The following is a 26,616-nucleotide window of genomic DNA, read 5'->3' on the forward strand; positions in this document are numbered from 1 at the left end:
AGTTGCAAAGTTTAGGGGCCGTAAATGCCAAACAATCTGGGTTGTGTTAGGTGTGGTGGATGGACTGCTGGCATGTTGAGACTGTCAGGCATGAGTTTACAGCATCCCAACAAGACTGGGTCACTTCCTTGCCTTATGCAACACTCTCCCCTAATGCATTCACAGATTACATTCTCTGTATGTACAGCATTATTTAAGGGTTTATTCAGGGATGGTTCTTTACTGTTAGCTTCTCACCAGAATCCAGGCCTTTGATCCATAAATGTAATTTATGTCATTGTTTTCCCAAAACAATTATCACCTGAAGTGTTTAACTGTATCAAAATACATCAGGGCTGGTATATTTTAACAAAGCAATTTAAATTACTCTTATGGTAATGTCTTCATTATCTGCAAGTGAAACAAATTTTTTAGCAGCAGCAGATAAGCCACAGATTTTGTATAATTCTCACAGCTATAGACCTACTAAACAGTTTTGGCTCATGAGCTGAGGCCTTTGGCACTCTGCTCACTGACACCACGTTAATGACTGTCATAACTCCTTAGAGGCTGGTCAGTAAATCAGTTTGTAAATCCAGCTTGTTCTTTATGTCTGTATGATATGGTACGAAGTCACGTGCCTTAAGGGAATCCAGATGTATTCTGTGAGAACAGTTGCTTGTCAACAGAATTTGTAGTCCTCCAAAGGGCAAGGAAAACTATTACGTTAAGTTTTTTTACAATAAGGGTTTTCCATGACACTGACACTTACAGTGGCACTGCTGACAATTCAGTGGCTGGTGGGTGTTAACCTGTGCATGGAAGTTTATTCCGAATTAGAACATTTACAGCAGGACCACACAATATAACTTCTTTGTTTTTCTATAGCTGTCCTCAGGCCAAACAGCAGTGGCACAAAAAAAACCTCAATCATTTGAATGATTCATGTTTTTATGGTAGCAATAGGAGGCATTTAATCCTTTTTGTACTGCAGCTACTGGGATCAGGATGGGAGTGGTGGCTGGAGCTGGGAGTGTGACAGAGTGTGAAGTGGGGCTGTGACAAAGGGCTCTGCCCGGAGATGTACACAGGCAGTGCAGAGGAGGGCCAGGACCACAAAGAGATCCAGACTCTTGGGAGCTGCTGCCAAAGCTGCACCTGCTCCTGGTGATTCTGTCGTGTTTAAGGGCCTCCTCTGTTAGGTGATGAGGCAGCTCTGAGAGCTCCATAGTGGTCAGTGCACTGCCTGCATCCTGCCTCTCCTCTGCTTCCTCTTCCTTCTCCCTTCCTCTTCCCCTATTTCATTTTATGGCCTGTCTGTTCCCCAGATTTCCTACTGCAACTTTCTGTCCCCTGCTGACACCATTGCTTTGCTGCCAGCAGCTGTAGCAATTTTTTATCCCCACAAAATACACTCCCTGCAGGTGTGTGTGGACAAAGGGGAAGGAAAGTGAGGAAAAAGGTTTTAGAATGTTTCAGAACTGCTGAATTATCTGCTATTTTTACAAAGAGTAGGGGCAGTAGAAACGAACAAAGGGAGTCACTGTTTAATAGTCACCATAGTCAGTGCTCCGAATCTCAAGAGCCATGATTCTGCTTTCTCATTCATTTTTGTGCTGTGAGGGCCCTTGTGCTGGGAACTGAAGAGCAGCAAGGCTTGGACCATAAGCTTCCTATGAAATATTAGGTTAATAATAGGCTTCCATGACCTTCTTGTTCCTCAGATTCCAAGCTTGTGCTGGCCAGATGTGAGACCACACCCAAGCAGAGGCCCCTGGGTGATTATACAGTATAATGTTACTTGATAGTAATGCCACAAAAATGAAACCTTCCCACTGTGTCACAAGAGCAAGAGAAATTCCTCTCTGTGTGAAATTAGATCTGTTGCAGAGTGTTTTGTGAACAGCTGTGATTGCACCCACGCTGTGTTTCCCCCTTTCACAGAAAGGGAGGTGAAAAGCAGCTTTTCCACAGCAGTATTTTCCAGATCTCAGGACATGCATGGGTGCTTCTCTTGTCTGACTTGGGGCAGGTTCTAAACTCATGAGATGAGTGGAAATGAGGAGCAGTCTGTCCAAAGAAAAGGAAGTCTGAGAACTCTCTTGTCATTCAAATAATTCAACACACATCCTTCTGACGAGTGGTTCCTAGAAAAAGGCCACCAGGAGTCTTGTTTTGCTGACCTTTGAGCTCTCTAGCATGGACAGCCCTGTGGTTAGTTTCTCACCACTGTGACCTGCTGAATTGTTGTCTTTACATCTGTTGACACTTAGAATCTGACTTTGAAACCTTGATTTCACTTGTCACCTGGGAGAACAATCCCTCAGGGGGAATACTACATGAAGATGGGCAGGTACATGGTGGAAAGTGAAAATTTGTTGTAAATATTTAACTTGACGCCTGGAAAACTGGGGCTGGTTTTAAGAGCTTTGTTTATTCTCCTGTGGAAGGGTTGTTGCCTGCCAGACTTCTCAAAGGAGGGGTTCAACAGGCCCACACATGTTTGTGTTAGGCAGTGTTGAGCCAAGCCTTTCACCAAATATAAAGTATTCTTTATCATTACTTTATATGGCACACATTGCGTACAGAGTGTAAGAAGCATGTTCCTGTCATAATCTGTCCCTTTCAGAATTAAAGTCAGAGCTGTTCATCTGGTTCTACTAAAAGAACCAACACTGTAACTTCAGTTATTTATGAAAGATGCCTCTGAGCATATCAGACTCATCACTGGTGAGGCATGTTTCACCCTTTAAATTGGAGTTTAGAAACTAAAAAATGCAGTCAGTGTCTCTGCACACATCTTCAGTACCCATCCCCTAAAAACTGTAAACAGCAGTGAGCTGTGCATAAATACACTTAAAAAGTCTTTATGAATAATTTTAAAAGTGTTTTCTGTTGACAATGTCATGGATGAGAACCCACAACCAGTACATCAGTCTCATTATCAAGTTCCAAGCCTGCCTGAAGGGCAGGGGAAATTCCAGCCAGATTCTGCTATTGAAAGTAGATCTATCTTTGGTATCATCAAGTAGAAAATGTAGCTCTTTAGATGAATGTGTATGCCTGTTCTTTCTCTGCACAGTAAAAAAAAAAAAAAAAAAAAAAGATGTTCACGTTTTGACTACCACCATCTTTAAACAGGTATTTGCTCAGGAGCCAGAGCAATTCTAGGATAATGGGCAATCAGATTCCTAAAGAGGCTGATATCCATGGCATGCCATGAAATCTACGTACTTCAACCTTTTTAGTTTTTTTATAATTAGTGTACTGACAATCCTTTTCAAGTATTATCATTACAGTTGAGCATTGTAATAAATATTTCATATCACAAACTTTCAGAGTGCCTGAGGTTGGAAGGGACCTGAAGGTCATCTGGTTCATCATTTTGCTCAAGCAAAGCCACCTGTTTGACCGTGTCCATGTGGCTTTTGACTGTCTCCAAGCATGGAGACTCCACAACCTTGCTGGGCATCCTGTGCAGTGCACGGTCACCCTCAGAGTAAAAAAAATGTTTCCTGATGTTCAGATGGAGCCTCCTGTGTTTCAGTCTGTGCCCAATGCCTCTCATCCCGTCACTGGAAATAGGCTGTGTCTCTCCTCCTGGCATACTCCCTTCAGGCATTTATATGCACTAGTAAGATCCATGCTCCCTGTTTTTTCTTTTCTGCAATAAATAGTCTGAGCTCTTCAGCCTTTCCTGATAAGAGAAAGGCTCCAGTCCCTGCATATTTGTGGCCATTTGCCAGACTCTGCAATGTCTAGTTCTCCTCGTACTGGGGAGCCCAGAATTGGACACAGGATGTTGGCTCCTGAGTAAGGAGGGAATAATCAGCACTCAGCCTGCTGGCAATGCTTTATCTGAACCACACCAGGAACGACTCCAGGAACCACTCACCTTCTTCACAGCAAGGAGTTGTTGGGTGGTTTCTGACCTGGTGTCCACCAGGACCCCAGTCCCTTTTGTGCCAAGCTGCTTTCCAGCTGGGTGGCCCTCAGCAGATGCTGGTGCAGGGTGTTGTTCCTCCTCAGCTGCAGGACTTGGCACTTCTGGATGAAGCTCACAAAGTTCTCCAGCCAGCTGAGGACCCTCTGGATGGCAGCATGACTCTCTGGTGTATCAGCTGCTCCTCCCAGGGTGGTGTCATCAGCAAACCTGCTGAGGGTACACCCAGCCCCATCATCTGTCATTGCAGAAGACATTGAACAGGACTGACCTGTAGGCTACAGTATTAGGCACTGACCCCCGATTAGACTTTGTGCTACTGACCACTGCTTCTTTGGCCTGAGTCACTGCAGACACCTCTTGTGCCCTGGTCTCAGTGGATTTAGGGGAAGGTTGGCTGATTCACTCTGGGTGGTGCAAGGGAGAAACAACAAAAATATCTGCAAGTTCGACAACGAACAAACTTTTATTTGCAAGCTTTAGAACATTAAGGTAGAGTAAGGACCTTGGCAAATTTTTAAACAACATCCAGACAAATTAAGGTGCTTCACAAACTTCAACTAAGCAACTAAGCAAACTTAGCCAAATTTAAATGACTCAGATACAACAAGGTACTTTCTAAGGAAATTGACCGAAAATTTTTAGTCTGGTTTACAATTTTTAAGAAGCAGGAAGGAGAAGGGGGGAAGGAAGAAAGAAACGAAAAAAAAAAAAAAAAAGAAAAGGAAAAGGGAAAAGGGAAAAGGGAAAAGGGAAAAGGGAAAAGGGAAAAGGGAAAAGGGAAAAGGGAAAGGAAAAGGAAAAGAGGAGAGGAGAGGAGAGGAGAGGAGAGGAGAGGAGAGGAGAGGAGAGGAGAGGAGAGGAGAGGAGAGGAGAGGAGAGGAGAGGAGAGGAGAGGAGAGGAGAGGAGAGGAGAGGAGAGGAGAGGAGAGGAGAGGAGAGGAGAGGAGAGGAGAGGAGAGGAGAGGAGAGGAGAGGAGAGGAGAGGAGAGGAGAGGGAAAGAAAGAGAAAGAAAAAAAAAAAAAGGAAAAGCAAATTCAGTTTTGTCATGGAGTTAGCTACCAGTATTTCATGCTTATCAATCACTTGGAAGTCACCTAATTGCTCTTTAAAAAACTGCTGAGCTCAACATACTTAAAATGCTGTGGTGACATTCAAATGTCTCAGAACATTGGGAAAGGATTTTCTTTTGTCAAGAAGATTTGTGATTTATGGTCAGTTGTGAGTGCAGTGATTTTAATCACTTGGGTAACAGTGAGTGAAACCTTACATGTCTCCACCCATATGAAGCAACCTGCTGCTCTATCACTCAAAGAAAAAGTTCCTAAATTTGCTGAGAACTCTCCCAACATGCCTTTATTAACAAGCCAGTGCTGGAAGGAAAAAGAATTCATGGCACTCAAGAAGTTTTAAAATCAGTTTTTCCTCTGCACTTTTTTTACCATGAAAAAACCCCAAATCTTCAGAATGCAAAGTAATTGGAAAGTCAGGAGCTTTCATATGTGTTGAAAAGTCTGAAATGCTGGAAAAGCCAGTGTGTTTTAAATGTCTTTTTGCTTAGATTTGCAGAAAAAAATGTTATTGAATAAGAGAGAGAGGGTATCACATTGCATAGACAAAACTTTGCAATTAAATTAGGTTTATGCTCGATTTATTAATGGCTTGTATTTAACAAAGCTCTGCTTCTGTCTGAAGACAGTATGCTAATACTGACAAAAGTAATTAAGATTTGCAATCAAGAAAAGAAGATGTGTGACCATGAGTAACCAAAATACTGTATGCAAGCAAAACAATTACCAAAGAAGCCTGAGATATTACTTTGGTACTTGAGTCTGGAGAAAAAAAGAGAATATGTTAGTTGAGAGGTGGCATATCACTGTATAACACAAGTAATACAAGATCTCTTTTTTATTTTTTTCCCCTTCCTTCCCTGCTCTGAGCCATTTTGCACAGTATCGACGGTATCCATCGCCATCTAGTGACACCACGTCGTGCCTGAGTCGGAATTGAGCACATAACCGGAGTGTTCCCAGGGAGGAGATGGTGCGCCAGGACTCCTGCTACCCTCTTTCAGGGGTCTTGAGGTCAAGAGACCTCGGTCACGCCTTTGGTGGCTCAGGGGTCTCTCCTGAGGAGGTGCCCAGACAGGGCACAGATGTGTGTGGGGAGTTTCCAGCGGGACAGCTCTTGCCATGCCTGTGCAGTGGGGAGGTAGTGCAGGTATCTGTGTGCTCTGCACTGACATTTTCCTGCCCACGTTTGGGGAGCACTTGGAGAGGACACCCTGCACATTCCACAGTGGAAGAAGTTCTCTATTTGGAGGATGCCATGAAGTAAATCCTGCGGTGTAATCAGTCCCAACACTTGGTGATCTTCTTTTCCTCAAGTTAAGATTACTTAACGCAGTGTAATGATGTTTTCCTTTTGGATTCTTGTATGGTATTTTTTTTAATATATCAAACGAGTGCTGATTTTACCCAACAGTGGTAAAACAACAAATAGCTCACAGGACTAAAACATTCTGTGTGGTCTCCTGCTGCTCAAATAAATGAGCTAATCTCAGTGAGGAGCCAAGTTAGCCACTGTGCCCTCTGTCAGCAAGGACAAGCAAAAGGAAAGGCCCTGCAGGGAAACGAAAAGAAAATTAACATTAATTTGTTTCCTGGAGCATGTTTCTCAGGGCCTACTTAAGTCCACAAGAAGAACCATCATTAGATTTCCCATTGCAAGAATATTATAGGGTTTGTGAATGAGAGGTAAATTGGGAAAATATTGTTTAGAAATCGCAGTGGAATACAAGAGCAGGTTGTCCAGGAAAGGAGGTAGGATACTCCCTGGAAGGTCTTGCAGGCAAATGCCCCCTTTTCATAGTGGCTCTCAGCAAAGGAAAAGAGTCTGGTCTGGATATGACAGGGCACTTACTCTAAGTCAGTAGGCTTGATACAGAGATTCAGCTGCCCAGTTGCAGCTGGATCTTGATAAACATTTCAATGTAAAAAAATCAGGACAAATGTATTCCATTATTTCCCTACTGAATTGTTTGCTTCCCTTCTGATATTAGCACAATATTCACCAGGCAGACTGGGAATTTTTTCTTTTTCAGTAATGACCAGAACAGCAAGATCATCCTTCAAAGTGTACAGTACAACTAATCTTACTTTTTTTATCTGGTTTTGCTTTATCTTACAGACATTTTAGAGACTTAAACTTTAGAAAAACAAACCTCATAAAATGGTCTGTGTCATTATTCATTCGTTTTCTATTTCCTCTCTTTCTGTTATTATCCCCTTTAGATTTTAAGATCTTTGTCTGGAGCAGTTATCCAACTTTTGTTTTTTAAGGTCTTCATTTGTCCCTAGTACACTTAATGTAACTACTCAAGGGGAAATCAAGCACTGCAGAATATAACTACCTGAAATATTACTTTAAAAATATTGGTGCTACTCAGCTAATTTGGAGTATGAGCCAGAAGGAGCCAGAATGGCTCCGTCAGATAACTGTGGAAGGCAACTGAGTTCCTTTAAGCTTAAGTGCTCCAGAAATTATCTTCAGCATGTATCCTAAAGGGGGAAAAAAAATGGAAATAGCTCCATTCACAAGCAACTGAGAAACCCTGAACTTTATAAAGAGTGAGTCTGCAAGGAAGAGAAAATGAAAAAATGTCTTGCCAGACAAAAGGCATGTGAAAATGCCAAAAAGACAAGCTTAAGAAGAGGCTGCAAAAGAAATTTAAGCCAATATTAAAAGGTACCTTGGCCATATAAACAACAAAAAAAAAGGTGTGGATGCCTTATGAATAATAGATGTGGTTATAATTAAAGGTAATCAAGGTCCCACCCCAAACTACCTGATTATTTGGCTCAACATGAGTAATGATAATGTTGCAGAGAGCTAAACCCAAAGATGTTCATGAGAATGGGCATGGAAAGAGAAATTGTTGTGTGCCAGGTGAAACTGGAGGGCAAAGAGCTGTGAAGGAGGCCCAGGAGCAGAGATAGTAAATCCAGCAGTTAGGTTTTTACTAAAGCAGGCAACAATACCATATGATCAAAAGAATAAAAAAGTGAAGTAGCATTATTTAAGGAAAAAGGTGACACACAAAAAGTGCGTTATGATGATTTCAGTTATCTACAAGGACTCAACATTTTGTGAAAGAAACTGATATGAAAGCAGATAAAAATTGGAGACATAGTTATCAAAGATAGACTGTGACAAATTAACTCGGTATTTTTCCTTGCTAAAACACATAATGTTTTTAAAAAATTAATTTGCAATAAAGCAACTCTATATAGATTTCAGTAAAGTGACTAACATGGTGTTACATGGAAATCAATGTGATGATGCAGGAAAATCAGAGGAAAGAAACCAGCCAAAGAACAACAGCAATTACTGTATTTAGAAGAAACTGCTCTGGCTGTAGGGGATGATTAATGTAACTGGATTAGGGACTGACTGCATTTATCATTTCTGTTAATGGTTATGTCCAAAGAAAAGAATTAATTAATGAAATACACTTGTGACCAAAAGAAAACATCTGGACTGAACTGCCATAAATCAGGGTCTCAATTAACAGAAGTCTAAGCCAACAAAGGCAAGGTGCTTAAAAGACTAGAAGGAATTTCCTCAGTAACTTCAGTTTCATCAGCTGAAGAATAAAAATTAAGAGAAAAACCTGGCTCAATATATTTATGCAACTGTTTAAGCTGAGACCTTATGGAGAATGCTCACAACATATCACAGTGAAGAAAGATTAAAACACAGCCAGAGAAGTTTAGGGGATGGAACCTTAAAATGGCCAAGGAAATAGTGATACCTTCAGTGTAGGTCACGAGGTGTCTTGTTTGGCTCAACCAGATGAAACCAGATATGGTTGCAAAGAGCAACAAGGGTAAACACTGGGGAGGAAAAACTAAGTCAAAGAACAGTGCCCCACGAACATGTTTTCCAGCTTCCTCCACATTCAAGTTGCAATTCCCTGTGTAAACAATACATTAACAAGCAATGCATTGATGGTTTACAATAACCAAAAACTGATCTTATACTCCCTATTTATTTCTATTATTAGTGGGAATTAAAAGCTTGTAGTCTCAGGATCCCTCAAATCCGTTTGTAATTCAGGTAAGTTCCAAAATTACAAGATTCAGTGTTGGGTTTTGTTAATGCATGTAATAAGTGTCAGTACACATACCATGTTGCAAGTGTTCACTGACATATTTTTCTGTGTTTTTATATATATACATGTATTTGACTTCAGTCAAAATGCTGAACTGAGGTATTAGAATATGATAAGTAAAATAGCAATAGAACAACCTAGGTTGTTGCCAGGTAGATTATAAAAATTTTTAAATTTTAAAAAAATTATATTTCTCTCCCAAAATTAAAAAGGAGAAATATCTGAACATGTAGTTACCATCACAGAAAATCTGTTTACTGAGGGCTCGACAATAAGAAGCACAGCAGAACATGCACATTTTATTAGAAGTTACCTTCCGTATGTATCCTTCTCTGTAAAAATCCCTGGCTCCTCGCAGTATTATACTTTGTACACATGCAGTTTAACTGATTTTGTCATTTTCAGCTCAAAAAAATCTTTGGAGCAAGCTGTAACCTTCTAAATGCCTTTGCTGCGTGGTGGAAAGGCTGAGTCACTTGTCATGAGGGATTTATGGAGGATGCAAAATCAAAAGAATATATGGGACAGATTCAGCCCAGGATGGTTAAAGTCAGTGGTGCTCTAGGGCTAAATATGAGCCACATTTAGGCTTCCTCCAGGAGAAGGGAACTGTCTTCTGCTGAGGCATCTTGCCACCACCACAACCAAACCTGCATGTTAGAGCACAGCAGGACACTGGTGTCTGGTTCAATAAGACACATTTCGCACTTCCTTTATTAACAGGTTTGAATCTGTTTCACTGCTGCACGATTCTTTAAGTACAGAAAGCCCTACATAAACTTTAAGCTATATTCAGACTTCAGAAGATGAGCCAGAATGACGAAAGTCAACCCTTAGTGCAAAGTTCAGAGTAGAGAGAAAATTCAAAGGCCTCTTATTTTTAACCGAGAACGTAGCAGTTTGTCTCAATTTCCCAGCTCAAACAATGTGGCAGGCTGGCAAGAGTGAGATATTTTCTATGGGCTCAGTTCCTGGTATTGTTTGCAAGCCAAATGTGAGGGTAGATAGTAATGCGTCAGCCCACTCGTAGTCATGGCACAGGCATCCCCCACTAGTGACAGGCGTGGGTATGAGAACAAAGAAACACATGAGGCAAGGGACTTAAGCACTTCTTCCTTTCTCATAAGCATTTTGGCAAGAAAATTTTGAGAAAAAATGTTAAGGTTTGCCCAAAGAATGTAATTAAAAAAAAAAAAAAAAAAAAAAACAACCCCAAAACACCAACAAACTTTTAGTGCTCTTGATAATTGATTTTCTTCCTAAGAATTAAGTGATAGCTAAATATGTTCTCTGAAAATACTGGATTTATGACAAAGTCCAATGAAGCATAGAGGGGTACTGATTTGGGAAGACTAGGGTTATAGTCTGTTCATATTGCCATATTTCTGCAATTCAAAGTGATGAACCACATTGTATTGTTTTAAGCTGCCTTTTGTTCGATGTATAACAAATTGTGTGTGTGCAACCACACGTGTGTATTTCTGTGTTTATACATGCACATACATACACACATACATCTATTAAACATATTTGCAGACCACGTTGGACCTGAAAAACTGTTAGAATGTTGGACTGCAACTTCAGGAGGTTGCAAGGAAACAGCAATGAAGTATGAAGTGGAAATTCCCTCTTTATGTTACTTGAGGGTCCCTAACTCTCCCTATACTTCAATATTAAGAGCTTTTAGGAACAATGAAGGCAATTTTTTCAGCAAGACCATAGCTGTGGACATAACTTTGCAAAGGATTCGTCTTTACTCAGCTTTCTCACAGCAATGCACATTCACAGGGGTGGAATTAAGAAAAAAACCTAATTTTTCTGTTCCTACTTTATTTAATCAGTATATATAACTTGAAAACTGATCATCAGTTACATTAAACTTTCTACCATGAAGTTATGAATTCTTTAATAACAAAAAAAAAACTACTTCCTGCAACTGTTTTGAAAGTTTGTAGTATTACTGTCTGTCAATGAAGGCTGGAAAATTGGTTTCAGAGTGAGTGTGGGATGTCAAATTCAATCTAAAATAATAGCAAGGTCATGTATGTGATTATCACCGTGGATTTACTCTGAATTGTTCATTACTGGGATGCCAGCCTGATCAGGGCAGAAATTAAGGTCATGTGGCAAAACCATTGGACTGAAGGCTGCTTTTATACTACTGAGTGCATTTGTTGAAGTGGGCTTATATAGTCAACCAGATGTATGGCATATTTTATTTTATAATTGTGTTAGGGAATCCTAAATACACTTACAGCTTCATAAGCAAACCCATAATCTGACCTACATGTAAATTCAGAATGATTTAGCTAGGGACACAGTAATGTCACAATAATGTCACAATAATGTCTACAATAATGCCACTACAATAATGTCACTACAATAATCAGAATCTGACGTTCACTTGGGGATTTGGCACAATAGCCTTTTAATCAATGTGGTTCAGCTGCTTCTTATAATTAAATCAGTGTGTAACACAGTTGTATACACTGTGTTAGAAGCATCTCAGAAATGGAGATAAAATATTCTTTTCTCTTGAGAGAGCAAAGATATACTTGCATTTTTGCTTTGCTTTCTAACCTCATTCAGTCTTACGTGATACTTTCTGTACAAGCTAAAATTACACATTGACACCTACTTTTCCATAGTGTATTCTAGTTAAACAGACCACATCTTGACACAAAATTTCCTTTCAGCATTTTCCCTGTAAATTTGGTGTAACTCCACTAAAGTCAGATGTGAAATTCCAGTTTTGCTGAGCTCAGATTCTCTTCACTGACCACCCGTATCAATTGGTTAAATTTTCCTTTGCCACCTGTACCTAAAGGTTAAACTTGCTTTTGAACTCTAAGAGTTGGCTCTTCAAGCAGACTTGCTGTTTCCTTAGCAGTAGCACGTGCTAAACCACGTATGATGCTGTCACAGTGTCTGAGGTTGCCCTGCAGCATCACCAGGTTTTGCCCATAGCTCCTGGTAGCTGCATGCTTCAGACAGTCCACACTGACTACATTAGCTGGTAGGGCAGTAGGTTTCAAATCTAAGGATCTGAATCCTACTGTGGCCCTTCTTGTTTACCACCTAAGGATCCTCTGAGAAGTGTGTAGAGACTCAGAGAGCACAAGCTGAGCAATCCAACATACTAATCCACATCCTTGTCTTTTTAGATAGTTGTTCTTTGGACCAGGAGTAGTGAAGAATTTCAGTGTGCTCCTTAGAACTACTGTGCTGACCCTGGATGTCAGGTAAAATGTGCAAGTAAATGAAGACTCTTTATGTTCTCTCCCATGTCATATATTCATATTAATTTCCTCTCATGTTGTTACATTAGGACATCAAGCCACCACTCAAATCAGTCTGCACTGTGCTGAAGACAGGGGCCTGTTTTTAATAACTAACTCCCTTGTTGGTGGCAAGTTGCACTGCAGCATTACACCATAGCACAGTGAAAGAGGAAAGAAAGGTTTGACAAATGCGTGTGGTTATATGATTTTACCAAACATTGTGGTTAAGCAGGCCCACCAGCTATTAAAGAAGTTTTGCAAGTTCTCTTGCAAGTTTATGGGTCTGTTAGCTTTAGAGAGGTGTATGCATGGATTTTTGAAGGCTAACTTAATCTGATACACACTTCTTTTACCTTTTTTTCATTAAATCAGTAATTGTATTGGTGTTCCTTGTAAAGTCTTGTGAGTTTTACTCCTGGTATATCAGTAACCTGACTGTTTGATAAACTATTTCCCGTTTCTTTTTCCTGCATGGAGTTAGCATTCATTTATGACTCTTGCCTAGACTATGGATATAAAAATCCCAAAATGTCAGGTGACAGAGTTACATGTCAAAGGAAAATCTGACATCAACTGACAACAGTTCACACTGAAAGGATAAAAAGTCATCACGATGGAAATCACCCTGCATCCACAAAAACATTAATCCCAGCTAGATCAGCAAAGGTTTTCACCACAGTAGCTCATGGCCTGCCCCTTCCCAGCTGCCCAGCAGTAGCAGCTCCATCCTCCCAACTGGAAACACTGACTTCATAGTCCAGAAAGGAAAGTTTCTAGAGGGGCCTTTTCAGAGGAGATGATGATCAAGGAAAGGACAAGTGATACATATGGATAATCGCTGCTCCATAAATTTAGATTATAACCGCAGCTTGTGAACGTATCTTCCATGTTGTGCTGGGCAATGTTTATAATGAAAAATGCTACAATATTCTTAAGTAGTGGGTAAAACCCCAGATCCCCTATATTCCAGTATGCTTTCAAAACTCCTTGGTATTTTGACTGTACCTTCCTGCTGTGACTACGATATCTTGTAAATCACAGAATCATCTAGGTTAGAAAAGACCTCTGAGATCATGCAGTCCAATCTTTGATCACCACCTTGTCAACTAGACCATGGCATCAAGTGCCACAAACAGTCAATTCTTGAGCATCTCCAGAGATGGTGACTCCACCTCCTACCTGGACAACCCATTCTGATAAATGACCACCCTTACAGTGACAAAATTCCAGTAATGTCCAGCCTGAACCTCTTCTGGCAAAACTTGAGGCTATGTCTTCTTATCCTGCTAGTTGTTGCCTGGGAGAAAAGACCAATCCCTACCTGTCTACAACCTCCTTCCAGGTAGTTGTAGAGGGCAATGAGGTCCACCCTGAGCCTCCTTTTCTCCAGGCTAAACACTCCCAGCTCCCTCAGCCACTCCTCACAGGACTTGTGCTCCAGAGCCTTCACCACCATTGCTCCTCCCTGGACTCACTGCAGCACCTCAATGTCTTTATTGCAGTGAGGGGCTCGAACTGGACACAGGATCTGAGGTGCAGGACCCAGGACCCAGAACAGGGGGACAATCCCTGCCCTGCTCCTGCTGGCCCCACTATTACTGACACAGGCCAGGATGCCACTGGCCTTCTTGGCCACCTGGGCACAGCTGGCTCATGTTCAGCTGCTGTCACCAGCACCCCCAGGTCCTTTTCTGCTGGGCAGCTTTCCACACAGTCTAACCCCAGCCTGTAGCACTGCAGGGGGTTGTTGGGACCCAAGTGCTGAACACAACACTTGGCCTTGTTGAACCTCACACCACTGGGCTTAGTCCATGGATCCAGCCTGTCCAGGTCCCTCTGCAGAGCCTTCCTGCCCTTCAGCAGATCAACTACTACTTAGCCTGGTATCGTTCACAAATTTACTGAGGACGCACTTGATCCTCTCATCCAGATCACTGATAAAGATATGTAACAATGGTGGGCCTAATACTGAGCCCTGGCAAACACCACTAAGGACTGGCCGCTAGCTGGATGTGACACCATTCACTCTCTGGGTCCAGCTGTCTGTGCACCCATCCAAACCATCAGCTGCCTACCTTTCCCTGGAGGGTGCCATGGAAGACAGTATCAAAGGCTTTGCTGGAGTCCAGGTAGACTACATCCACAGCCCTTCTCATCCACCAGGTGGGTCACCTGGTCACAAAATGGAGATCAGGTTGGTCAGGCAGGACCTGCCCTTCCTAAACCTGTGCTGGCTGGGCCTGATTCCCTGGTTTCCTTTATGTGCCTTGTGATCACACTCAACATGATCTGTTCCACAACTCCATTGGGCAAGTTCCTTTCCCTAGGGTGGCTTTTGTCCATAACAGACACGTTTTACCAGACATAACACAGTTGATAGTACCTGCACCAATGTTCCAACCTGTTGATATGACGCTTTTGCTTCTTGACACAATGTATGTCTCCTCAAAAGCGTGGCACAGCCAGGATACATCCTCACATTTACTGCAACAGAACAGAACCCAGTGGCTGGCACTGAACTGGCACACACCTTCAAGACAACACTATGTACTGCAAGAAAGTGTACTTTATGGTAGGTCTCTATTACACTCCACTGTTTAGTTACTTTCAGTGGTACAATGGAATTATCACTCCAAAAATCTCTCAAAACTGGGCCAAAGCTATGGAGAAAGGAAAACCAGCACATTTGCTGATAGGGAAACCAGATAATGAAGAATGGCTGCAATTTTTCTCTCATTCACAGAGTTCCCTCTTAAGAGTGTTATCTCTGCCCACAGCAAGTGAGGGAAGAGAAATAAATGAAGAAAATGCTCGGTGACTAAATTGATAATATCCTCTGAGAAATGAAGGGATAAAGAGGACTTGATAGGCATGTAAAGGAAAAAGAGAAAGAGAAAGAGCCTCTCTGTGATCAAGGGATTCGTAGAGATGCCTCTCTGACTAAAAATATTACAGGATGGCTTTTTGAACACAAGAGCCCACCTAAAAGAGCAACACTGGCTTCAAAGAGAGAATGGGCATGAACCATGAGATGATGAAGCACCAACAGGTGAAAAACTGTTGGAAAAGGTGGTCTTTTAAAATTGCCATACAGCTTGTGTATTTATCTTTCTCTCTTTGGTACTTTACACTACATGTGAGGCTGAAATTTCGTAAGCCTCAGTCTTTCCCAAAGTGGAGACTTCCTCCTTGAGAGTTTGCCACAAGCCCTCTTCACCACTACTCTTTCCTTAGTATAAGAGCAAGATCCTCAGAAGCAGTATCATTCTGTGATTGCATTGATTCCACCATGCTGCTGATGTCCTTTGTCTACGGTAGAAGAACACGGGAAGGGAACTGAGAACTGCAAACTTCATGGAGTTTGCAAGTAAATTTGTGATCCGCATGTCTGCCACAAATGCTCTGTCAGTTGACTGATCAACATCACAGCAGTTAACCCCTGATCAGTAGTTGTAAGAAGAACAACTTCAGCATGGCAATGGCCACATGCTTTGAACCACAGAGATGTGCCTTGCTGTCCCTTTGCTTCTGCTGCAGCTCTGGAGTGAAGCCACAGGAGTAATGGAGCTGCTGGTGGTTAAGCCACGGTGTAGCATAGCACATAATCGAGTTCTCTGCTAGACATCCCTTCTTTCTGGAGCTCAGAAAGGGCACCATATGGAGCAAAGCTATTTCAAGTTTCTCATTTATTGTTCATTTTTTCTGCTCTTTCCCCGTGGCACAGCTGCAGTAGAGGGAGTGAGGAAACCTGTAGCTGCTGTTGCTTGAAAAATGAAGCAATAGTTGCCTGTTTGCAAAACTGACCACATCAGTGGCAGAGGGTGAAGACGTCTGAATGAATGCCTGAGTGTGTGCTACCACAAATGCGTGGAGGGAAGGGGGAGTGGTGACATGGGCTGGTGGTACTGGACATCATAAAGTGGCTGCACGGGGACTGCCCATGTGTTTAAAATAGAGAGGCCCCCACACCAGGCATTCCGCCCTGTGACTCCCCAGTCTCAGCAATAGTGTGACAGGCATGGGAAATATGACCACAGTGCCAAAGAAAGTTGGAGGAAATCCCTCAAGTGAAAACAAAGGCTCTGTAAGTCATTTCCTCTGAGCTGAACAGAAAGACATCTGTGTTGATACAGCTATTACACACTAATCACAACAAAAGAATTCTCTTGCAAACAGCATAGACCGTGCTTGCTTTCCTCTAGATTGACCAAAATGTGAGAGATGTATTTCCACTGAACTTTACAAGGTCTTCTTCTTTCAATGTGGTTTTGCGCTGACAGTTTCTATAGGTCAGACTGGGCTAAGAGAAGGAAAAAGGGTAAAGAAAAGAGCCTACACACCATACAGACTCTGAAGTTCAACACAGGCACCTGAGGGGCGCAAAAAGCCTCTCCAGTTCCACTGTGGGGAGGTGGCTGGATGCGACTGTTTCACACAGTTACTTATGAAGGAAGGCTCTGTAACTCCGGGGGCCACTGGGACATGAGCAGATCGACAATGGGCATTAAAAAAGAGCAGCCTCAGGGTGCTCAGCCCACTCGGGATGGGGGAATGCTCTGCCCACGGCCACACCACGGCCCGGCCCAGAGCCCTCAGAGCGCTCATTCTCACCGTGGTTTAGTAAGAGAAATGCTGTGTCAAAGCTCAGCTTTCACACAGTTTAGAGGCAGCTGGGGCCAAGAACCTAGATTTTGGGGGAGAGTTTGCAACCTGCTCCGAATTATGTTATTTGCCTTTTTCTTGTACTTCCCGGACAGGCTTCCAGGCAGCTCCCGACGAGTCTAGTGGGTGTTGGACACCTCAGTTCGGCTTCTCGCCGGACCGCACCCGCCCCCAGCGCGGAGAGCTCCCGGACAGCCCCCGCCGCTTCCTCCGCGGGCAGCCGCGCTCGGCAACGGGAGGAGGAGGAGGCGCCTTCCCCGGCCGGGGCGAGGCAGTGCGCTGCCTCTCTCCCTCCTTCCCTCCCTCCTTCCGCCTCCCTCCACGCCGCCGGCCCCGGACTCCTTCCGCGACGGCGGCCGGGACCCGCAGGTGAGACAGAGCCGGGGGTGCGGGATGCTGTCCGGGGCTGTTCCTCGGGATCCTGTCCCGGGCTGTTCCGCGGGATCCTGTCCCGGGGCTGTTCCGCGGGATCCTGTCCCGGGGCTGTTCCGCGGGATCCTGTCCCGGGGCTGTTCCGCGGGATCCTGTCCCGGGCTGTTCCTCGGGATCCTGTCCCGGGGCTGTTCCCCGGGATCCTGTCCCGGGGCTGTTCCGCGGGATCCTGTCCGGGGCTGCTCCGCTGGATCCTGTCCCGGGCTGTTCCTCGGGATCCTGTCCCGGGGCTGTTCCTCGGGATCCTGTCCCGGGGCTGTTCCGCGGGGACCCACCCGGGGCTGTTCCGCGGGATCCTGTCCCGGGGCTGTTCCGCGGGATCCTGTCCCGGGCTGTTCCTCGGGATCCTGTCCCGGGGCTGTTCCTCGGGATCCTGTCCCGGGGCTGTTCCGCGGGGACCCACCCGGGGCTGTTCCGCGGGATCCTGTCCCGGGCTGTTCCTCGGGATCCTGTCCCGGGGCTGTTCCTCGGGATCCTGTCCCGGGGCTGTTCCGCGGGGACCCACCCGGGGCTGTTCCGCGGGATCCTGTCCCGGGGCTGTTCCGCGGGATCCTGTCCCGGGATGTTCCGCGGGATCCTGTCCCGGGCTGTTCCGCGGGGACCTGTCCCGGGGCTGCTCCGCGGGATCCTGTCCCGGGCTGTTCCGCGGGGACCCACCCGGGGCTGTTCCGCGGGATCCTGTCCCGGGGCTGTTCCGCGGGATCCTGTCCCGGGCTGTTCCGCGGGATCCTGTCCCGGGGCTGTTCCGCGGGATCCTGTCCCGGGGCTGTTCCGCGGGATCCTGTCCGGGGCTGTTCCGCGGGATCCTGTCCCGGGCTGTTCCTCGGGGTCCCTCAGCCGCGGGTCCGAGCGTGTGCGACAGCGAGGGGCCGCTGCCCACCGCACAGGTGTCTTTCTGCAGCGGTGAGCGGCGACAAAAGCCGCCTTTTAAACGTTTGCTTAAAATTGCTTCAAGTGTGTGATGTAAGGGGTTGTGGCCCAGGCCGCCAAATCCATTTGAAAGCCAACGCTGTTGAGTATTTCCTTGTTTGTGTGACTTTCTTCTCTGAGTCTTACCTCCATGTAACCACTTGTGCTTTGCTGAGACTGTTTCGCCTCGTCTCAAGGCAAAAAAAAAATTGCCTTCTGTGTGAGTTCAGTCATCCTAAAATTCCCTTCTGCTTTCTGTCCCACATCGGGCGAATCTTTCTCGGCAGTGAATGCTCTTCCCTGGCCTCGCACTGGGATGCAGCACACCTGCTTGTGCAGTCGGTGAGGAGACTGGCATGGTGCTTTGCCACAGGCTTCCTTTTGCAGCCCTGTAAGTCGGAACGGGTCATTATTTGAGCTGGAAACTGAGTTTTTGGTACAGGCATGACCGTGAGTTCCCTCCTTGAAATGACAGATGCTAATCTTAAATACTTAGGGTTGTTTTATGAGTCAAATACTGTAGCTTCTGTAGGTGGAAAAAATGACTAGTAGATAGAAATGGAGGCAAAAATGTGTCTTGTGAGTACTTACTTCTAGAGCATTTGTTTTCATTTTAGAGTACGTGTTTCTGATAACTGTCTAACTCTCACCTTTGATAGAAAGTGAAGTTTTGTTCAGTTTCTCAGAACTCTTCAGAGACTGGAAGATGGGTAATTACTTACTGTTGCTATATAAATGTTTAGAATATTTTGGGCTGTCAGGAAGCATATGCTTTTCTTGCTGTGCTGCTCAGATCATGTCACCTGTTCAGAAGAGGCCCTTTAGGTGTCTTGTCTTGTTTGCTGGGTACTGGTTTTGTAGGTGGGCATAGCTGCCAGACAGGGAGTTACTCATAGCCATTTGATAGTTATGATTTGTAAGGGGACTGCAGCAGGAAAAAGCCCATTTACTATCTGACTCTCCTCTGATAAGCTTTTGTGTGAAATACATTTTGTCATAAAATGATCACATTTATCTCTGCATTTAGCTCGTAGTGAAAGGGTGCCTTATACATTCCTCTGAATTTCTAGATTAATATTATGAGTGTTTTGAACCAATTGGTTGATTTCTATGTGAGCTTGCCTGCTGAAACCACTGAAAGCAGAGCAGCCTGATTATGTTTGGCACCTTTTTGGTTTTGATAATGTAATCTCGTAGGTGTGCAAATCAAACCCATATTGGCAATTACATCTCTGTCTTGAAGGAACTCTGGTTATCAGCTGCTAGACCTGCTTTTATTAGTCCTTCAAAATTTATAGGGGTACCATATTTTTTTGTTGCTGTCAGTATAGAATTTTTGAAATATTTTGAAACCATTGACTGTGAGGCAGTTTGAACTATGTTCGAAGTTAAATTGCATTTTAATTCTTAGTTGTAGGCATTGTGGACTCGACATTGTAGTGATTGTAGTCACTGTAGTATCCACTAGGCTGACTGCCTACAATGGATAAAAAGAGAGAAAAGTAATAGAGCTGATTAAACAACATTAGCTCCATATTTTTTATCTTACTCTGAAACAACATTGTATTCAGAAATACCACGATATGTGATAACCAGTAATAAAGTTGAAATAACAGGGGAGTGGTTAGTTTCATAGAGTTACTTGGAAGCATCAAGAAAAGTCTTCCCCTCCCACCAAATATAGGTGCAAGCTGTTGTAGTTTTTAATTCCTTCTGTATTATGTTAGCTTATACACTGGATACACAAGAGAAGGTGCAGAATAGCATAAGTTTTATACAAATATTTACACCTCAAATATGCAAAATATTTTCTGTTTCGTAGACAATAGAAGTCTGTGCTGCCTGCTGTCAATGCAAAGGTCATGGAAAACAGTCTTTAGCCTTTGTTAACCATTGATGTCTAAGATGTTTTTCTACTTTTGCTTGGTTTGACTTTTTTCAGTAACCTATTACCTTTTCACTGCTGAACTTGGAACTGTTCTTTGAAAAAGGAAGATCTGTGCATGCCAAAGAATCAGTTGTAGCAGTCTACAATGACCCTCCTGCAGAAATAGTCTAAGGAACTATTAAAACTGAAAAATATGGAAAACAGTACTCAGAGTGGAGTACAGATTGGCATGATGAAGGAAGCCTGAGGTAGCGGACCTTTTGTGTTTCTAATTACATATGTGCTCCTGAAGGACATTTATCATGTATTTTTGTATTTGTGCTAAATCTATGCCTATATTTTTATTATTATATACACTCATCTATTTGCACAGAATTACCAATGCCTTGTCTAGAAAGTGTCAGCAGTGGTCAGTCACTTGTTGCACTGTGGAAAGTAGAGTGATGAAGTTTATTAAATGACCTGCTGATATCCATAGCTTTCTCCATTCTGGAAAATGCAAGGGAAAGATTGTCACTACACTGGCTGCATCCTTTGCTCCTCATTGCAGAGGATCAGCCCAATTTACCCTAATTCTCCTGGCCAGGGCCTCATGCTAACACTAGGCATTGGATGTATTACTAGTGTAATGGGACACAACTCTCCAGAAACCCATGAAACTGCACCTATGTTTTAACAAATGGTCAGTCAGGTCATTTTTTGTTATTGGAGCAGTTTACTTCTAGCAGCAAATCACCAGTTTGCTCTGCCAGCCCTCAGGCAGAGGAGAGCATTCTGCACTCCTGCTCCGGGTCTGTTTTTCTAAGTGCATTTTCTAAAGGAAAAAGCATCAGGAAAGAAAGCAGTGTGCAAGCTGAGGGAAATGAGTGTTTGGGTGGGCATGTCTGCTCTTTGTCTGGGGTGGCAGAAGAGGAACTGGGGCCCCAAGCAGTGCCCCGTGGCCATTACAGCACCGGCAGCTCTCACTCATCCCCTGCCCTGGCTCAGCCACACGGGCTGTGATTCAGAGTCAGGGAAAACACCACGTGAGATAAAACCTTGAAGAACAGATATGCAGCTACATATCTGTGTGAAGATAGTCTCACTGTAGAAGGTGCTTTATGGGGAGGGAAGCAGGTTATTGCATTTCCTGGCCGTGGAGGTGGGATGCAGAGAGAGCCTTTTCTTATTTCTTACAAGTACTGTGAAGTGGCCACTGTGTTCAGATTGGGTCGTGAAATCTTGGGAAGAGTTACAGAAATCTCCTGAGAGTAGGTCTGTCCATCATGGGCAGGGTTTACCTTTCTCAGGAAGAATGACATCTCCCAGAAGTTGTCTTTGGTTTGGACAATACTCAAACATTTAGGAGGAAATGGCATTGCTGGAAAGACACCTCTTTGGTTGTGTGACTGTCCTGTATTCTGGGCAGTTCAGTAAAGCTCGTGCTTAGCGTGATGTGGTCCTGGCTTTGTGTGGTGGGCAGGAGATGGCGTTTTCAGGAGCCTGCTGCAGAGAGAGGAGCTGCTCTGGGAGAGTCTGAGCCTGGCCAGCAGCTGATGTACAAGAGCTGTTTCCCATCTGCTGAGGCCAGCTGTGGGACTCAGGTTCTGGTGATGGAGAAGTGTTTGGCCATGTTTGCAGTCACAGCTCATCTGCTGAAGCAAAGCACCAGGCCACCAACTGGGTTACTCTGTCTCAGCTCTTAAGGTAAAAATTCTAATGCAGGAGAAAAAAACGTAGTGTGCTGAGGCATGTGAGATGTGAGCAAAGACTTTCTTGGCACTCCTGCTTTTTCTCATTTCCATTTCTCTTATCAGCAGATGTGTGAATGGTTACCACTTTGCCACACATAGGGTATAACTTCATGTAGGCTCAAGTAAGTCATAGCTGAGTTTCCTGTGAGGAAGGGTTTTGTTCCGCCTTGTGCCATTACAAGCTGGGATCTGATTGACTTGTAAGATCTGAGCCTTGTTTTCAACTGAATGTGGGGCAGAAAAACATGGCTTTGGGTAGTGAAGGAAGCAGGATTCTTCCTTCTGGAAGAGGGTCTGGGTAGGACACTGGGATGCTGCCCTTCCAGGGAGTGTGCACTGTACACTAGACTTGGACAAACTCCCGACCATTTATGTTTATGAAACAAAAAAATACTGTCTTGGTTGTTTTGGTTTTTTTTTTCCCCTCCACAGGATAACCACCATCAGACTCAGGTGATATCTGCAGTTTCATTTTTGCTGAACATTGTAATCTGTCCTAGGCAGCCCTGTGAACAAATCTTGTCAGATTCCCTGTGCTAGTTTACAGGGTAGGTGAGATAATTATAATGCATATATTAATATGTTCAAGGTTGCTAGTTGTTCTGTGAATTACGGGATGTCCTGTATCACAGGGCAAACTCCATATCCTGGCAGAAAAAAAAAAAATCTGGGTTTGTTTTCCCTGCCTCCCCACCTCTATTCTGAGCATCTCTTCCCAGTGAAGTTGCAGACCAGTGAAGTATGTGTAGGCACACAATTCTCAGTGCCATGGCAGGAGGAAGAGAAAAGTGGGGACTCTTCCACCTTGGATTGGGTGACCCAGTTCAAGGGATGTGCAAAGTGAGTTGAGCTGAATGGGCCTTTTTCTGTCCCACACGACATCCCCTAAACTGGTAATCTTAAGTATACTCTGGGATCTTTTGAAATTAAAATTTCTAATTAATTTGTATCCAGAAGAGATGCTTAAAATAATATTTGTTAACATGAAGAGATCTAACACTCCAGTATTAAGAGTGGCTGGTTCAAAACTGCTATTGCATTGAATTCAGCTGGCTTCCACATCATCTGTTACATGTCTAGTTATGTTGCCACGTGTGGTTTTGCTGTTTCATTCAGACCATGGCTGGCTGGACTGTTTCAGTTTGCTTTGTGCTGGTCAGCCTTGTGAACCGTCTCCTTCTCAGAGCTGCAGGATGGCAATCAGCCATTCCCAGTGGTCCTTGAATGTAGCAGGTTCCATTGTTGGAAGGAGACATATGTACAGCTCTAGTGTGTCAGATGAGCTGTGAGGGTCTGTTTTATCAGCAGGGAGTTTGGGAGAAGGGCACAGTGAAAGGCTGTGGAGTGTGAGAGCAGTGAGAGGAGGGCCATCGCTCTGTGTCAGGGGCTGCAGGCAGCCTCTTTGCCACCACAGCAGCTTTCTCTTCCCACCAAGGCACTGGCTCCAACCATGAAGGGGATTACAGCTTTCTGATGGAAAAAATAAAAGTCATGGGCAAGCAGCAAAATCCCCTCAGTTTGGTTTAGTTACTTTTCTGGATCTCTTAACCAGAGACTAACTCTGAAATCAGTCAGTGTGATGCAGGCACTCCCGTTGAAAAGCTGAGACCTAACCATAAAGACCTGTGTTATCTTACCTTTGCAGTGCCTTAACTTCACTTCTTGTAATTTTGTCCTCAATGGGACTGGGTTATGGCAGCCAAGTTCTGGTGACATTTCATGGATTCTCTTAATATCCTTGTGTCACACCATAGAAAAGCAGAGTGGGGTAAGATACCATGAAGCCTTAATGAGTGCATTGCATGACGACTCAAGGGGTTTGAGCTGAATGCTATTCCTTAAGACCATAAATGGCTTGGGACACCTGACAAGGGCTCTCATTCCCTGCTTAATTTGCAGCATTTGAAACACCTCATCATCTGAGATCTGACATCAAGGAGAGCAGAGATAGCAAGCTGCTTTGGTAGAGATGCCCACTACCTTGCATTAGCCAGAGGAAAGGGAAAACACAAAGACCACAGCACTACGTCAGTTGTGTTTATTTTCAGATTCGGTTAGAAACTTTTCCCCTGAATTAATACTTATATATTGACATGAATGAAGCTGAAGTCCTTTGGTATTCCTTGTTGCTTAGGGTGCACTGTGTGTGAATAAGAAATTCTTCAAGGTCACAGCCTGGCTTTTCAATCCTGTATTTTATTAGCAAGTGGCTGAAATGCAAGTAAAAGCAAGGATTTCTTTCACTACTTCCTGTGGCTAGGCAGGTGTTCAGCCACCCCCAGGAAAACAGGTCTACATCATGCAAAGCAGTTTCTAGGGAAGACAAATGCCATAACTCCAAATGTCTCCTCTTCCTCCTTCTTCACCCCACTTTGTGTACTGATGTCATGTAGTCTGGAATATCCCTTTGGTCAGTTTAGGTCACCTGTCCCAGCTTCGTCTTCTCCTAATCTTCTGTGCATCCCCAGTCTCCTTGCCAGTGTGCCAGTGCAAAAAGCAGAAAAGGTCCTGGCTCTGTGAAAACATCCCCTACAATAACAAAGCCACCTCTATATTATCAAGGATGTGATCAACGCAGTTTCAAAACACAACCCGGTATTAGCCACTGTGAAGAAAATTAACTCTACCCCAGCCAAAATAAGCACACCTATCCAACATAACAGGGTAAGAGAGTCTGGAATCACAAGATAAGCACGCTGACCTTGCCAACACCACGGCTTTGCCACGCATGGCAACAGTAGGACAACATCTCAGCTGAAATGTAAATGGTTGTTCGTTTGGTGTTTGGTCTCTTGTGCTTGTTTTGTAGCGGAGGGGATGTACCCTGGTGAAAACAACACAGGAAAACTTGACAAATGGGAACTTGGATATTTTCCATTCCACACTCACTGCCTTGGGTTTTTCCTGCACAGAATGCAGTTCTGACCTGTAACTTTAAATCTATTGTTTAGGTATAGATAAATGTTGCTTTTTCACACCTACTGTGCCCTGTCAGTTGGGACTAGTCAGTTGCTCAGTAGGTGTGAAAAAGCAACATTTATCGAGTGACCTTCTAATACTAACTCAAAATAAAGACTTTGAAGGTAAATACATCCATTAGTCAACATGGGGCATGGGGCCAGTAGTTCATCATCTGAGTCAACTTCACAGGTTTGTCTTCAGAAATTCTCATATTTGTTGAAGTATTTCTTGCTGTGTAGATTCCACAGAGTCAAGCAGGCGGAGAACAAGTAGTTCTTTAGTAGGTGGAGAACAAGCTGTTTAGGGAAAAAAAGGTCTTGGTGTGTTTGGAAAGAGAAATAACTGGGGAAGTATTAGTCATTCTCTGTGCATAAAGACAAACAAAAGACAAACAAAATTTGTATGGATTTCTGTTTTTGGTTAGACCATGTTTTGAATACTGAAATAAATTGAGCTTATTTTTGGTCTAATACATCATGTGCTCACCTGAGATCTGTATAACATTTGAGAAGACAAGTTCAAATTGTGAAGAAAGTTAAGTTGACTCCTTTATGGTACTTGAAAAGAAGGATACCCTCAGGCACTGTTGACCTCTTTTTATATTTTTCTTTCCCATAGATTTGATTTGTGTTTCTCATATTTGCCATTTTGTGTACAGTAGCAATTGTCCTCCTACTTGATAGTGAGCTGTAGGATTCCTTAACAGAGTTAGATTCAACCTCTGATTTAACAGAGCTTTTATTTTTCCAGCCCTCTAAATCTTCAGCTTCCTGGAGAAGTAGGAAAATCTTTAGCACAAGCATCACCCATTTCCTTTGCCAATCTCCTCTTTGCCTGTTTCTTTAGTAAGTGGGTGTTACTGTTTCTCTTCCCTTCTTATCGGCAGGAGATTTTTGGGAAAAAAGGCTGAGGCAGCACTCTGCTTTACTAAATGTCCAGCCAGTGGGGTACTGGTGGAGTGACCTTGGTGAATGTAGAAGTGAAGCGTATAGACTCTGCTCTTTAGGAGCTTCTGCTCCTCCAAACCAATGCCGTGCTGGTTTGGAGTTACTTCTTCCATGACCCTCTCTAACCTCACTTTGAAAGGAAACAATCCACTTTATTCTGGCAAGTGTTTCCAAAGGTACATCAACATGTAAAAGGAACCAGTACACCACATACCTCTTCCCAGTTCAGACCCTGTCCTTCCCTTTCTGTTCTTGGTTTATCTTTTACTTTTTCTCTGTCAGGTGAGGGTCAGTTATATTTGTGCAGGTAAACCAAGCCAATATTATTCATCTGACCTTTATGCTGCACAAGAGAATTAAGTAAATCTCTTTATGCTTGGCCTCATCTTGCCAGCTACAGTCAAACTTCTTGCAGCATGCTGAAGTCGTGGTGATGGCACCACAGAGGGTAAAACCTACTGGATGACAACAGAAAATTGTTTGCCATTTTTTCTCTGCTTTATACATGGTATTTAGAATAAAAATAAACATGAGCTAGAAAGTTTGGGACATGGGAAAACAACGCACAAAAAAAGACTTTGAAACTTCAGTATTGATATTAACCCTTCAAAGGGGTTTTAAAAAACAGGTTTTCCCAGGTCCCACTTTTAATTTTCAGCTTTATTGTCTTGCAGCAGAGAACATTACAATTGATAGAGGTTTTCAGT

The 26,616-nt window shown here is 43.6% G+C and overlaps 1 protein-coding gene across 2 annotated transcripts in view; it reads left to right on the forward strand.

The window, feature by feature from the left end:
• Nucleotides 1-17,309: 17,309 nt before the first annotated feature.
• The window catches only part of TEC (tec protein tyrosine kinase), a 44,932-nt gene continuing 35,625 nt past the window's right edge, over nt 17,310-26,616 (forward strand). Inside the window, exon 1 of one of the 2 annotated variants that reach the window (XM_066317022.1) lies at nt 17,310-17,408. The gene's annotated coding sequence lies outside the window, so the exon portion shown is untranslated. The remainder of the gene's footprint in view (nt 17,409-26,616) is intronic. The other variant, XM_066317021.1, reaches the window with a different exon arrangement.

Source organism: Sylvia atricapilla, chromosome 4 (assembly GCF_009819655.1).
Source record: "Sylvia atricapilla isolate bSylAtr1 chromosome 4, bSylAtr1.pri, whole genome shotgun sequence".
Lineage (NCBI taxonomy): Eukaryota > Metazoa > Chordata > Aves > Passeriformes > Sylviidae > Sylvia > Sylvia atricapilla.